This window comes from Durio zibethinus, chromosome 5 (assembly GCF_047325235.1).
Source record: "Durio zibethinus cultivar Kanyao isolate XHJ-2024 chromosome 5, ASM4732523v1, whole genome shotgun sequence".
Classification (NCBI taxonomy): Eukaryota; Viridiplantae; Streptophyta; class Magnoliopsida; order Malvales; family Malvaceae; genus Durio; species Durio zibethinus.
The window spans coordinates 15707310-15723352 of record NC_143166.1 but is presented as its reverse complement, the minus strand read 5'-3'; positions in this window follow the sequence as shown (position 1 = coordinate 15723352).

Here is a 16043-nt window from a genome sequence, read left to right as displayed (position 1 = left end):
GATCGGTCGGGTCCCCTCTGCATGCTACCGATCCTATTGCCGCAACCCTCGGTCTGGTCCGATCTTAAACTGGGAATGAACTTCGTATGCCTAAGCCAACCGACAAAACGAGCGGACGGGCGGGCGGGCACTACACCGGCCAGAGAGACGGGATGCGCAAGCCGTGGATCGATAGGGTGGTAGGCGGGTTTAGGCACATCTTCATATTTATGCATGCCAATGCCATTTTTATGGCTTGTAAATTCATACAATGGTCCCTTAAGCCTTCACGTGAAGTTTCATGGCAAGACGACTCATTTTCTATTTTTCATGATTTTTAAAACTTTTTAAGGCTCGGGATTTTTTAAAAATTTTTTGGAAGGAGTTTTGGCCCCAAACTTGGTAGACGTGATCCTTGTATTTTTTTTGCATGCCCAAAAAAATTCAGCTAAAAACTCAAAGTGTACAAGATTCTGTGACGATTTGAAAAAAAATGTCCCCATTCCAAACACTTGAATGGCTATTGGCAGCAAACCTGTAAAATCTCAAGTGTTCTTTAAGGGGGTGTGAGTTCTCAAAGTTTGATAAGGGATAGGGGGCCAATATAAGGGCCACGTACCAGCACCCATCGCACATCATGTGCGCACACCCCATGGCCCCCCCGATCGTCGGAACCCCAATGCCGCCGATCAGGTTCTCCGGTAATGCTCCGTCGACGGTGCCTCGGCAAAGAAAAATGCGGCACCAACACATGCCCGAGCCCAGCATGTGTTGTTGCAACCCTCGGTCTGGTTCGATCTTAGACTGGGAATGAACTCCGTATGCCTAAGCCAACCGACGAAACGAGCGGGCGGGCGGGCACTACGCCGGCTAGAGAGACGGGATGCGCAAGCCGTGGATTGATAGGGTGGTAGGTGGGTTTATGCACATCTTCATATTTCTGCATGAAAATGCCATTTTTATGGCTTGTAAATTCATACAATGGTCCCTTAAGCCTTCATGTGAAGTTTCATGGCAAGACGACTCGTTTTCTGTTTTTCACAATTTTTGAAACTTTTTACGGTTTGGGATTTTTTAAAAAATTTTTCGGAAGGAGTTTTGGCCCCAAACTTGGTAGAGGTGATTCTTGTATTTTTTTTGGCTTGCACAAAAAAATTCAGCTAAAAACTCGAAGTGTACAAGATTTTGTGACGTTTTGAAAAAAGTGTCCCCATTTCGGACACTTTAATGGCTACTGGCAGCAAACCTGTAAAATCTGAAATGCTCTTTAAGGGGGTGTGAGTTCTCAAGGTTTGATGAGGGATAGGGGGCCAATATAAGGGCCATGTACCAGCACCCATCGCACATCATGTGCGCACACCCCACGGCCCCCCCGATCGTCGGAACCCCAATGCCGCCGATCAGGTTCTCCGGCAATGCTCCGACGACGGTGCCTCGGCAAAGAAAAATACGGCACCAACACATGCCCGAGCCCAGCATGTGTTGTTGCAACCCTCGGTCAGGTCTGATCTTAAACTGGGAATGAACTCTGTATGCTTAGACTGGGAATGAACTCTGTATGCCTAAGTCAACCCACGAAATGAGCGTGTGTGTGCTCAGCCGGCCAGATGGGCGGGATGCGCAAGCCGGGGATTGGCCGGGTCCCCCTCTGTGTGTTGCCAATCTTGTTGCGACAACCCTTGGTCTAGTCCAATCTTAGACTGGGAATGAACTCTGTATGCCTAAGGGCATCGACGAAACTAGCAGGCGGGCAGGTGGGCGGGCTCTACGCCAGCCAGAGAGACGTGATGCTCAAGCCGTGGATCGATAGGGTGGTAGGTGGGTTTTGGCACATCTTCATATTTCTGTGTGCCAATACCATTTTTATGGCTTGTAAATTCATACAATGGTCCCTTAAGCCATCACGTGAAGTTTCATGGCAAGACGACTCGTTTTTTATTTTTCACGATTTTTAAAACTTTTTAAGGTTCGGGATTTTTTAAAATTTTTTCGGAATGATTTCTGGCCCCAAACTTGGTAGACCTGATCCTTCTATCTTTGTTGGCATGTACAAAAAAATTCAGCTAAAAATTCAAAGTGTACAAGATTTTGAGACCATTTGAAAAAAGTGTCCCCATTTTAGACATTTAATGGCTACTGGTAGCAAACCTGAAAATCTCAAATGCTCTTTAAGGGGGTGTGAGTTCTCGAGGTTTCATGAGGGATAGGGGGCCAATATAAGGGCCAAGTACCAGCACCCATCACACATCAGTGCGCACACCCCCCGGCCCCCCCGACCGCCGGAACCCCAATGGCGTCGGTCAGGTTCTCCGGTGATGCTCCGACGATGGTGCCTCGGTGAAGAAAAATGCGGCACCAACACATGCCCGAGCCCAGCATGTGCTACCGCAACCCTCGGTCCGGTCTGATATTAGACTGGGAATGAACTCCGTCTGCTTAGACTGGAAATGAACCCCGTATGCCTAAGTCAATCCACGAAACAAGCGTACGGGTGCTCAGCCGGCCAGAGGGGCGAGATGCGCAAGCCGGGGATCGGTCGGGTCCCCCTCTGCATGCTACCGATCTTGCTGCTGCAACCTTGGGTCCGGTCCGATCTTAGACTAGGAATGAACACCTTATGCCTAAGCCAATCGACGAAACGAACGGGCGGGCGGGCAGGCGGGCACTACGCCGGCCAGAGAGACGGGATGCGCAAGTCATGGATCGATAGGGTGGTAGGTGGGTTTAGGCACATCTTCATATTTCTGCATGCCAATGCCATTTTTATGGCTGGTAAATTCACACAATGGTCCCTTAAGCCTTCAGGTGAAGTTTCATGGCAAGACGACTTGTTTTCTATTTTTCATGATTTTTGAAAATTTTTTCGGTTCGGGATTTTTTAAAATTTTTTTGAAAGGAGTTTTGGCCCCAAACTTGGTAGATGTGATCCTTGTATTTTTGTTGGCATGCACAAAAAACTTCAGCTAAAAACTCGAAGTGTACAAGATTTCGTGACCATTTGAAAAAAGTGTCCCCATTTTAGACACTTTAGTGGCTACTGGCAGCAAACCTGTAAAATCTCAAATGCTCTTTAAGGGTGTGTGAGTTCTCGAGGTTTGATGAGTGATAGGGGGCCAATATAAGGGCCAAGTACCAGCACCCATCGCACATCATCTGCGCACACACCCCCCCGGCACCCCAGATCGCCGGAACCCCAATGCCGCTGATCCGGTTCTCCGGTGATGCTTCGGTGATGGAGCCCCGGCGAAGAAAAATACGGCACAAACAAATGCCCGAGCCCTGCATGTGCTGCCACAACCCTCGATCTGGTCCGATCTTAGGCTGGGAATGAATTCCTATGCTTAGACTGGGAATAAACTCCGTATGTCTAAGTCAACCCATGAAATGAGCGTGCGGTTACTCAGCCGGCCGGAGGGGCAGGATGGGCAAGCCAGGGATCGGTCGGTTCCCCCTTTGTGTGCTGTCGATCCTACTGTCGCAACCCTCGGTTTGGTCTGATCTTAGACTGGGAATGAACTCCGTATGCCTAAGCCAACCGACGAAACGAGCGGGCGGGCGGACGGGTGGGCACTACTCCAGCCAAAGAGACGGGATGCGCAAGCCGTGGATCGATAGGGTGGTCGGTTGGGTTAGGCACATCTTCATATTTCTACATGCCAATGCCATTTTTATGGCTTGTAAATTCATACAATGGTCCCTTAAGCCTTCTCGTGAAGTTTCATGGCAAGACGACTCGTTTTCTATTTTTCACGATTTTCAAATCTTTTTGCGGTTCAAGATTTTTTCAAATTTTTTCGGAAGGGGTTTTGGCCCCAAACTTGGTAGACGTGATCCTTGTATTTTTGTTAGCATGCACAAAACAATTCAGCTAAAAACTCGAAGTGTACAAGATTTTGTAACCATTTGAAAAAAGTGTCCCCATTTCAGACACTTTAATGGCTACTGGCAGCAAACCTGTAAAATCTCAAATGCTCTTTAAGGGGGTGTGAGTTCTCGAGGTTTGATGAGGGAAAGGGGGCCAATATAAGGGCCAAGTACCAGCACCCATCTCACATCATGTGCGCACACCCCCGGCCCCTCCGATCGTCGGAACCCCAATGCCGCCGGTCAGGTTCTCCGACGATCCTCCGGCGATGGTGCCCCAACGAAGAAAAATATGACACCAGCACATGCCCGAGCACAACATGTGCTGCCGCAACCCTCGATCTGATCCAATCTTAGACTGGGAATGAACTCCGCATGCCTAAGTCAACCCATGAAACGAGCATGCGGGCGCTCAGTCGGTCGAGGGGTGGGATGCACAAGTCGGGGATCAGCCGGGTCCCCCTCTACGTGCTGGCGATCCTGCTACCACAACCCTCAGTCTGGTCTAATCTTAGACTGGGAATGAACTCTGTATGCCTAAGCCAACCGACGAAACGATCAGGCGGGTGGGCACTACGTCGGCCAGAGAGACGGGATGCACAAGCCATGGATCGATAGGGTGGTAGGTGGGTTTAGGTACATCTTCATAGTTTTGCATGCCAAAGCCATTTTTATGGCTTGTAAATTCATACAATGGTCCCTTAAGCCTTCACGTGAAGTTTCATGGCAAGATGACTCATTTTCTATTTTTCACAATTTTTGAAAGATTTTGCAGTTCGAGATTTTTTAAAATTTTTTCGGAAGGATTTTTGGTCCAAAACTTTGTAGACGTGATCCTTGTATTTTTGTTGGCATGCACAAAAAAATTCAGCTAAAAACTCGAAGTGTACAAGATTTTGTGACCATTTGAAAAAAGTGTCCCCATTTCAGACACTTTAATGGCTACTGGCAGCAAACCTGTAAAATCTTAAATGCTCTTTAAGGGGGTGTGAGTTCTCAAGGTTTGATGAGGGATAGGTGGCCAATATAAGGGCCAAGTACCAGCACCATCGCACATCATGTACGCACACCCCGCCCAGCCCCCCCGATCACCGAAACCCCAATGCCGTCGGTCAGGTTCTTCGACAATGCTCCGGCGATGGTGCCCGACGAAGAAAAATACGGCACCAGCACATGCCCGAGCCCAGCATGTGCTATCGCAACCCTCGATCCAGTCCTATCTTAGACTGGGAATTAACTCCGTATGCTTAGACTGGGAATGAACTCCGTGTGCCTAAGTCAACCCACAAAACGGGTGTAAGGGCGCTCAGCCAGCCTGAGGGGTGGGATGCGCAAGCCGGGGATCCGTCGGGTACCCTTCTATGTGCTGCCGATCCTGCTGTCGCAACCCTCGGTCTGGTTCGATCTTAGATTGGGAATGAACTCCGTATGCCTAAGCCAACCGAAGAAACGAGCGGGCGGGCGGGCGGGCACTACGCTGGCCAGAGAGACGGGATGCGCAAGCCGTGGATCGATAGGGTGGTAGGTGGGTTTAGGCACATCTTCATATTTCTGCCTGCCAATGCCATTTTTATGGCTTGTAAATTCATACAATGGTCCCATAAGCCTTCACGTGAAGTTTCATGCCAAGACGACTCGTTTTCTATTTTTCATGATTTTTTAAACTTTTTGCGGTTTGGGATTTTTTTAAATTTTTTCAGAAGGAGTTTTGGCCCCAAACTTAGTAGACGTGATCCTTGTATTTTTTTTGGCATGCACAAAAAAATTCAGCTAAAAACTCGATGTGTACAAGATTTTGTGACCATTTGAAAAAAATGTCCCCATTTCAGACACTTTAATGGCTACTGGCAGCAAAACTGTAAAGTCTCAAATGCTCTTTAAGGGGGTGTGAGTTCTCGAGGTTTGGAGAGGGATAGTGGGCCAATATAAGGGCCACATACCAGCACCCATCGCACATCACGTGCGTACACCCCCCGGCCCCCTGATCGTCGGAGCCCCAACGCCACTGGTCAGGTTCTCCGGTGATGGTCCGGTGATGGTGCCCCGGCGAAGAAAAATGCGGCACCAGCACATGCCGAGCCCAGCATGTGCTACCGCAACCCTCGATCCGATCCAATCTTAGATTGGGGAAGAACTCCGTATGCTTAGACTGGGAATGAACTCCGTATGCCTAAGTCAACCAACGAAACGAGCGGGCGGGCGGGCGAGTGGGCACTACTCCAGCCAGAGAGATGGGATCCGCAAGCCGTGGATCGATAGGGTGGTAGGTTGGTTTAGGCACATCTTCATATTTCTGCGTGCCAATGCCATTTTTATGGCTTGTAAATTCATACAATGGTCCCTTAAGCCTTCTCGTGAAGTTTCATGGCAAGACGACTCGTTTTCTATTTTTCACGATTTTCGAATCTTTTTACGGTTCAGGATTTTTTCAAATTTTTTATGAAGGGGTTTTGGTCGAAAACTTGGTAGACGTGATCCTTGTATTTTTGTTGGCATGCACAAAACAATTCAGCTAAAAACTCGAAGTGTACAAGATTTTGTAACCATTTGAAAAAAGTATCCCCATTTCAAACACTTTAATGGCTACTGGTAGCAAACCTGTAAAATCTCAAATGCTCTTTAAGGGGGTGTGAGTTCTCGAGGTTTGATGCGAGATAGGGGGCCAATATAAGGGCGAAGTACCAGCACCCATCGTACATCATGTGCACACACCCCCCCGGCCCGTCGATCGTCGGAACCCCAATGCCACCGATCAGGTTCTCCAGCGATGCTCCGGTGATGGTGCCCCGGCGAAGAAAAATACGGCACCAGCACTTGCCTGAGCCCAGCATGTGCTGCCGCAACCCTCAGTCCGGTCCGATCTTAGACTGGGAATGAACTCCGTATGCTTAGACTAGGAATGAACTCTGTATGCCTAAGTCAACCCACGAAACGAGCGTGCGGGCGCTCAGTCGACCAGAGGGGCGGGATGCGCAAGCCGGGGATCAGTCGGGTCCCCCTTTACGTACTGCCGATCCTGCTGCCGTAACCCTCGGTCTGGTCTAACTTTAGACTGGGAATGAACTCCGTAAGCCTAAGCTAACCAATGAAACGAGCGGGCGGGCGGGCAGGCGGGCAGTCGGGCACTACGTCGGTGAAAGAGACGGGATGGGCAAGCCGTGGATCGATAGGGTGGTAGGTGGGTTTAGGCACATCTTCATATTTCTACGTGCCAATGCCATTTTTATGGCTTGTAAATCCATACAATGGCCCCTTTAGCCTTCACGTGAAGTTTCAAGGCAACATGACTCGTTTTCTATTTTTCACGATTTTTTTAACTTTTTGCTGTTCGAGATTTTTTAAAATTTTTTCAGAAGGAGTTTTGGCCCCAATCTTGGTAGACGTGATCCTTGTATTTTTGTTGGCATGCACAAAAACATTCAGCTAAAAAGTCCAAGTGTACAATATTTTGTGGCCATTTGAAAAAAGTGTCCCCATTTCAGACACTTTACTGGCTACTGGGCTCGGGCATGTGCTGGTGCTGCATTTTTCTTCGTCGGGGCACCATCATCGGAGCATCGTCAGAGAACCTGACCGGCGGCATTGGGGTTCCGACAATCGGGGGGCCGGGGGTGGGGGGTGTGCGCATGTGATGTGCGATGGGTGCTGGTACTTGGCCCTTATATTGGCCCCCTATCCCTCATCAAACCTCGAGAACTCACACCCCCTTAAAGAGCATTTGAGATTTTACAGGTTTGATGCCAGTAGCCATTAAAGTGTTTGAAATGGGACACTTTTTTCAAATGGCCACAAAATATTGTACACTTGGAGTTTTTAGCTGAATGTTTTTGTGCATGCCAACAAAAATACAAGGATCACGTCTAGCAAGATTGGGGCCAAAACTCCTTCTGAAAAAATTTTAAAAAATCTCGAACCGCAAAAAGTTTCAAAATTTGTGAAAAATAGAAAACGAGTCGTCTTGCCATGAAACTTCACGTGAAGGCTTAAGGGACCATTGTATGAATTTACAAGCCATAAAAATGGCATTGGCATGTAGAAATATGAAGATGTGCCTAAACCCACCTACCACCCTATCGATCCACGGCTTTCGCATCCCGTCTCTCTGGCCAGCATAGTGCTACCCGCTCGTTTCGTCGGTTGGCTTAGGCATACGGAGTTCATTCCCAGTCTAAGATCAAATCGAACTGAGGGTTACGGCAGCAAGATTGATAGCACATAGAGGGGGACCCGATCGATCCCCGGCTTATGCATCCCACCCCTCTGGCCGACTGAGCGCCTGCACGCTCATTTCGTGGGTTGACTTAGGCATACGGAGTTCATTCCCAGTCTAAGCATATGGAGTTCATTCCCAGTCTAAGATCGGACCGGACCGAGGGTTGCAGCAGCACATGCTGGGCTCGGGCATGTGCTGGTGCCGCATTTTTCTTCACTGGGGCACCATCTCGGAGCATTGCCAGAGAACCTGACCGACGGCATTGGGGTTCCGATGATCAGGGGGGTCGGGGGGTGTGCGCACATGATGTGCGATGGGTGATGGTACTTGGCCCTTATATTGGCCCCCTAATCCTCATCAAACCTCAAGAACTCACACCCCCTTAAAGAGCATTTGAGATTTTACAGGTTTGCTGCCAATAGCCGTTAAAGTATCTGAAATGGGGACACTTTTTTCAAATGGTCACAAAATCATGTACACTTCAAGTTTTTAGCTAAATTTTTTTATGCCTGCCAAGAAAAATACAAGGATCACGTCTACCAAGTTTGGGGCCAAAACTCCTTCCGAAAAAATTTTAAAAAATACCGAACCGCAAAAAGTTTCAAAAATCGTGAAAAATAGAAAACGAGTCGTCTTGCCATGAAACTTCACGTGAAGGCTTAAGGGACCATTGTATGAATTTACAAGCCATAAAAATGGCTTCGGCACATAGAAATATGAAGATGTGCCTAAACCCACCTACCACCCTATCGATCCATGGCTTGTGCATCCCGTCTCTCTGGCCGACGTAGTGCCCGCCCGCTTGCTCGTTTCGTTGATTGGCTTAGGCATACGGAGTTGATTCCCAGTCTAAGATCGAATTAGACTGAGGGTTACAGCAACAGGATCGGCAGCACACAGACGGGGACTTGGTTGATCCCCGACTTGCGCATCCCGTCCCTCTAGCCGGCTGAGCACCCGCGCGCTCGTTTCGTGGGTTGACTTGGGCATACGGAGTTCATTCCCGGTCTAAGGATACGGAGTTCATTCCCAGCCTAAGATCGGATTGGACCAAGGGTTATGGCAGCACATGTTGGGCTCGGGCATGTGTTGGTGCCGCATTTTTCTTTGTCGGGGCACCATCACCAGAGCATCACCGGAGAACCTGACCGGCGGCATTGGGGTTCCGGCGATCAAGGGGGCCGGGGTGGGTGTGCGCACTTGATGTGCGATGGGTGCTGGCACTTGGCCCTTATATTGGCCCCCTATCCCTCATCAAACCTTGATATCTCACACCCCCTTAAAGAGCATTTGAGATTTTACAGGTTTGCTGCCAATAGCCATTAAAGTGCCTGAAATGGGGACACTTTTTTCAAACAGTCACAAAATCTTGTACACTTCGAGTTTTTAGCTGAATTTTGTTTTGCATGCAAACAAAAATACAACGATCACGTCTACCAAGTTTTGGGCCAAAACTCCTTTCAAAAAATTTTAAAAAATCTCGAACCGTAAAAGGTTTCAAAAATCATGAAAAATAGAAAACAAGTCGTCTTGCCATGAAACTTCACGTGAAGGCTTAAGGGACCATTGTATGAATTTACAAGCCATAAAAATCACTTTGGCATGCAGAAATATGAAGATGTGCCTAAACCCACCTACCACCCTATCGATCCATGGCTTGCACATCCCATGTCTCTGGCCAGCGTTGTGCCCGCCCGCCCGCCCGCTCGTTTTGTCTGTTGGCTTAGGCATATGGAGTTCATTCCTAGTCTAAGATCGGACCGAATCGAGGGTTGCGACAGCAGGATCGACAGCACGCAGAAGGGGACCCGACCGATCCCCGGCTTTCGCATCCCGCCCCTCTGTCGGTTGAGCACCCGCATGTTCATTTCGTGGGTTGACTTAGGCATACAAGTTCATTCCCAGTGTAAGATCAGATCGGACCAAGGGTTGTGGAAGCACATGCTGGGCTTGGGCATGTGTTGGTGCTACATTTTTCTTCGTCGGGGCACCATCGCCAGAGCATCATCGAAGAACCTGACCGACGGCATTGGGGTTCCAGCGATCGAGGGTGTCAGGGGGCTTGCGCACATGATGTGCGATGGGTGCTGGTACTTGGCCCTTATATTGGCCCCCTATCCCTCATCAAACCTCGAGAACTCACGTGCGCATCCCGTCTCTCTAGCCGGGGTAGTGCCCGCCCGCCCGCCCGTTCGTTTCGTCAGTTGGTTTAGGCATAGGGAGTTCATTCACAGCCTAAGATCAGACCAGACCGAGGGTTGCGGCAGCCGGATTGGCAGCACGCAGAGGGGGACCCGATCGATCCCCGACTTGCGCATCCCGCCCCTCTGGAGCTCTGAGCGCTCGCACGCTGGTTTTGTGGGTTGACTTAGGCATACGGAGTTCATTCCCAGTCTAAGCATGTGGAGTTCACTCCCAGTATAAGATCAGACCAGACCGAGGGTTGCGGAAGCACATGCTGGGCTCGGGCATGTGCTGGTGCCGCATTTTTCTTCGTAGGGGCACCATCGTCGGAGCATCGCCGGAGAACCTAACCGGCGGCATTGGGGTTCCAGCGATCGAGGGGGCCGGGGGGGTGTGTCCACATGATGTGTGATGGTGCTGGTACTTGGCCCTTATATTGGCCCCCTATCCCTCATCAAACCTCGAGAACTCACACCCCCTTAAAGAGCATTTGAGATTTTACAGGTTTGCTGCCAGTTGCCATTAAAGTGTTTGAAATGGGGACACTTTTTTCAAACGGTCACAAAATCTTGTACACTTCGAGTTTTTAGCTGAATATTTTTGTGCATGCCAAAAAACATACAAGGATCACGTCTACCAAGTTTGGGGCCAAAAATTCATCCAAAAAATTTTAAAAAATCCCAAATAGCAAAAAGTTTTGAAAATCGTGAAAAATAGAAAACGAGTCGTCTTGCGATGAAACTTCATGTGAAGGCTCAAGGGACCATTGTATGAATTTACAAGCCATAAAAATGGCATTGGCACACAGAAATATGAAGATGTGCCTAAACCCACCTACCACCCTATCGATCCACGGCTTGCGCATCCCGTCTCTCTGGCCGGCATAGTGCCCTCCCACCTGCCCCCTCTTTTCATCGGTTGGCTTAGGCATACGGAGTTCATTCCCAATCTAAGATCAGACTGGACAAAGGGTTGCAATAGCAGGATTGGCAGCACACAGAGGGGGATCCGACCGATCCCCAGCTTGCGCATCCTACCCCTCTGGCCGATTGAGCACCCGCACGCTTGTTTCGTTGGTTGACTTAGGCATACGGAGTTCATTCCCAGTCTAAGCATACGGAGTTCATTCCCAATCTAACATCGGACTGGACCGAGGGTTGCGGCAGCACATGCTGGGCTCGGGCATGTGCTGGTGACTCATTTTTCTTCGTCGGGGCACCATCACAGGAGCATTGCCGGAGAACCTGGCTGGCGGCATTGGGGTTCTGGCAATCGGGGGGGCCGGGAGGGGGGTGTGCGCACATGATGTGTGATGGGTGCTGGTACTTGGCCTTTATATTGGCCCCCTATCCCTCATCAAACCTCAAGAACTCACACCCCCTTAAAGAGTATTTGAGATTTTACAGGTTTGCTGCCAGTAGCCATTAAAGTGTTTGAAATGGGGACACTTTTTTCAAATGGTCACAAAATCTTGTACACTTCGAGTTTTTAGCTGAAATTTTTTGTGCATGCCAAAAAGGATACAAGGATCACGTCTACCAAGTTTGGGGCCAAAATTCCTTTCAAAAAAATTTTAAAATATCCCAAACCGTAAAAAGTTCTAAAAATCATGAAAAATAGAAAACGAGTCGTCTTGCCCTGAAAGTTCATGTCAAGGCTTAAGGGACCATTGTATAAATTTACAAGGCATAAAAATGACATTGGCACGTAGAAATATGAAGACGTGCCTAAACCCACCTACCACCCTATCGATCCACGGCTTGCCCATCCCGTCTCTCTGGCCAACGTAGTGCCCACCCGCCCGCTCGTTTCGTCGGTCGGCTTAGGCATACGGAGTTCATTCCCAGCCAATAAAGTGTCTAAACTGGAGACACTTTTTTCAAATGGTCACAAAATCTTGTACACCTCGAGTTTTTTGCTGAATTTTTTTATGCATGCCAACAAAAATAAAAGGATCACGTCTGCCAAGTTTGGGGAGAAAACTCCTTCCAAAAAATTTTGAAAAAATCTCGAACTGTAAAAAGTTTCAAAAATCATGAAAAATAGAAAACGAGTCGTCTTGCCATGAATCTTCATGTGAAGGCTTAAGGAACCATTGTATGAATTTACAGGCTCGGGCATGTGCTGGTGCCACATTTTTCTTCGTCGGGGGACCATCGTCGGAGCATCACCGGAGAACCTAACCGACGGCATTGGGGTTCCAGCGATCGAGGGGGTCGGGGGGTGTGCGCACATGATGTGCGATGGGTGCCGATACTTGGCCCTTATATTGGACCCCTATCCGTCATCAAACCTCAAGAACTCACACCCCCTTAAAGATCTTTTGAGATTTTACAGGTTTGCTACCAGTAGCCATTAAAGTGTCTGAAATGGGGACACTTTTTTCAAATGGTCACAAAATCGTGTACACTTCGAGTTTTTAGCTGAATTTTTTTGTGCATGCCAAAAAAAATACAAGGAACACGTCTACCAAGTTTGGGGAAAAAAATTCCTTCTGAAAAAATTTTAAAAAATCCCGAACTGCAAAAAGTTTCAAAAATCGTGAAAAATAGAAAACCAGTCGTCTAGCCATGAAACTTCACGTGAAGGCTTAAGGGACCATTGTATGAATTTACAAGCCTTAAAAATGGCATTGGCATGTAGAAATATGAAGATGTGCCTAAACCCACCTACCACCCTATCGATCCATGGCTTACGCATCCCGTCTCTCTAGCCGGTGTAGTGCCCGCCCGCTCGTTCTGTCGGTTGGCTAAGGCATACGGAGTTCATTCCCAATCTAAGATTGGACCAGTCCGAGGGTTTTGGCTGCAAGATCGGCAGCACGCAGAAGGGGACCCGGTCGATCCCCAGCTTGCACATCCCGCCCCTCTGGCCGGTTGAGCGCCCGCATGCTCATTTTATGGGTTGACTTAGGCATACGGATTTGATTCCCTATCTAAGATCGGACTGGACCGAGAGTTGCGGCCGCAGATGCTGGGCTCAGGCATTTGCTGGTGCCGCATTTTTCTTCTCCAGGGCACCATCGTCGGAGCATCATCGGAGAACCTGACCGACGGCATTGGGGTTCCGACGATCCGGGGGGCCGGAGGGTGTGTGCACATGATGTGCAATGGGTACTGGTACTTTGCTCTTATATTGGCCCCCTATCCCTCATCAAACCTCGAGAACTCACACCCCTTAAAGAGCATTTGAGATTTTATAGGTTTGCTGCTAGTAGGCGTTAAAGTGTCTGAAATGGGGACACTTTTTTCAAATGGTCACAAAATCTTGTACACTTCGAGGTTTTAGCTGAATTGTTTTGTGCAGGCCAACAAAAATACAAGGATCACGTCTACCAAGTTTGGGGCCAAAACTCCTTCCGAAAAAATTTTAAAAAATCCCGAACCGTAAAAAGTTTCAAAAATCGTGAAAAATAGAAAACGAGTCGTCTTGCCATGAAACTTCACGTGAAGGCTTAAGGGTCCATTGTATGAATTTACAAGCCATAAAAATGGCATTGGCATGCAGAAATATGAAGATGTGCCTAAACCCACCTACCACCCTATCGTTCCACGACTTGCGCACCCCGTCTCTCTAGCCAGTGTAGTGCCCGCCCGCCCGTCTGCTCGTTTCGTCGGTTGGCTTGGGCATATGGAGTTCATTCCCACTCTAAGATCAGACCAGACCAAGGGTTGCAGCAGCAAGATCGACAGCACATAAAAGGGCACCCGGTCGATCCCCAGCTTGCGCATCTCACCCTTCTGGCTGGCAGAGCGCCTGCACCGTCATTTGGTGGGTTGTCTTAGGCAGACGGAGTTCATTCCCAGTCTAAGCATACGGAGTTCATTCCCAGTGTAAGATCGGACCGAACCAAGGGTTGCGACAGCACATGTTGGCTTGGGCATGTGTTGGTGCCGCATTTTTCTTCGTCGGGGGACCATCGCTGGAGAACCTGACCGACGGCATTGGGGTTCTGGCAATCGGGTGGCCGGGGGGGGTGTGCGCACATGATGTGTGATGGGTGCTAGTACTTGGCCCTTATATTGGCCCCCTATCCCTCATCAAACCTCGGGAGCTCACACCCCCTTAAAGAGCATTTGAGATTTTATAGGTTTGCTACCAGTAGGCATTAAAGTGTCTGAAATGGGGACACTTTTTTCAAATGGTCACAAAATCTTCTACACTTCAAGTTTTTAGCTGAATTTTTTTGTGCATCCCAAAAAAAATACAAGGATCATGTCTACCAAGTTTGGGGCCAAAACTCCTTCTGAAAAAATTTTAAAAAATCCCGAACCAAAAAAAGTTTCAAAAATCGTGAAAAATAGAAAATGAGTTGTCTTGCCAAGAAACTTCATGTGAAGGCTTAAGGGACCATTGTATGAATTTACAAGCCATAAAAATGGCATTGGCACATAGAAATATGAAGATGTGCCTAAACCAACCTACCACCCTATCGATCCACGGCTTGCGCACACTGTCTCTCTGGCCGGTGTAGAGCCCGCCCGCCCGCTCGCTCACTCGTTTTGTCGGTTGGCTTAGGCATACGGAGTTCATTCCCAGTCTAAGATCAGATCAGACCGAGGGTTGCGATAGCAGGATCGGTAGCACGCAGTGGGGGACCCAGTCGATCCCTGACTTGCGCATCCTGCCCCTCTGGCCGACTGAGCGCCCGCACGCTCGTTTTGTGAGTTGACTTACACATACAGAGTTCATTCCCAGTCTAAGATCAGATCAGACTGAGGGTTGCAGCAGCACAAGCTGGGCTCGGGCATGTGCTGGCCGGGGCACCATCGTCGGAGCATCGTCGGAGAACCTGACCGGCAACATTGGGGTTCCGACGATTGGGGGGGCCGTGGGGGGTGTGTGCACATGATGTGCGATGGGTGCTGGTACTTAGCCCTTATATTGGCCCCCTATCCCTCATCAACCCTTGAGAACTCATACCCCCTTAAAGAGCATTTGAGATTTTACAGGTTTGCTGCCAGTAGCCATTAAAGTGTCTGAAATGGGGACACTTTTTTCCAATGGTCACAAAATCTTGTACACTTCAAGTTTTTAGATGAATTTTTTTGTGCATGCCAACAAAAATACAAGGATCATGTCTACCAAGTTTGGGGCCAAAACTCCTTCTGAAAATTTTTTAAAAAATCCCAAACCACAAATTGTTTCAAAAATCGTGAAAAATAGAAAACGAGTCATCTTGCCAAGAAACTTCACGTGAACGCTTAAGGGACCATTGTATGAATTTACAAGCCATAAAAATGGCATTGGCATACAGAAATATGAAGATGTGCCTAAACCCACCTACCACCCTATAGATCTATGACTTGCGCATGCTTTCTCTCTGGCTGGTGTAAACCCCACCAGCCCGCTCGTTTCGTCGGTTGGCTTAGGCATACGGAGTTCATTCCCAGTCTAAGATTGGACAGGACCAAGGGTTGCAGTAGAAGGATCGGTAGCACATAGAAAGGGACCCAACTGATCCCTGGCTTGCACATCCCGCCCCTCTGGCCGGCTGAGCGCCCACACGTTCATTACGTGGGTTGACTTAGGCATACAGAGTTCATTCCTGATCTAAGCATACGGAGTTCATTCCCAGTCTAAGATCAGACCGAACTGAGGATTGCGACAGCACATACTGGACTCAGGGATGTGCTGGTGTCACTTTTTTCTTCGCCGGAGCATCGTCGGAGAACCTGACCGGTGGCATTGGGGTTCCGACGATCTGGGGGGCCGGGGGGCGTGCGCACATGATGTACGATGGGGGCTGGTACTTGGCCCTTATATTGGCCCCCTATCCCTCATCAAACCTCGAGAACTCACA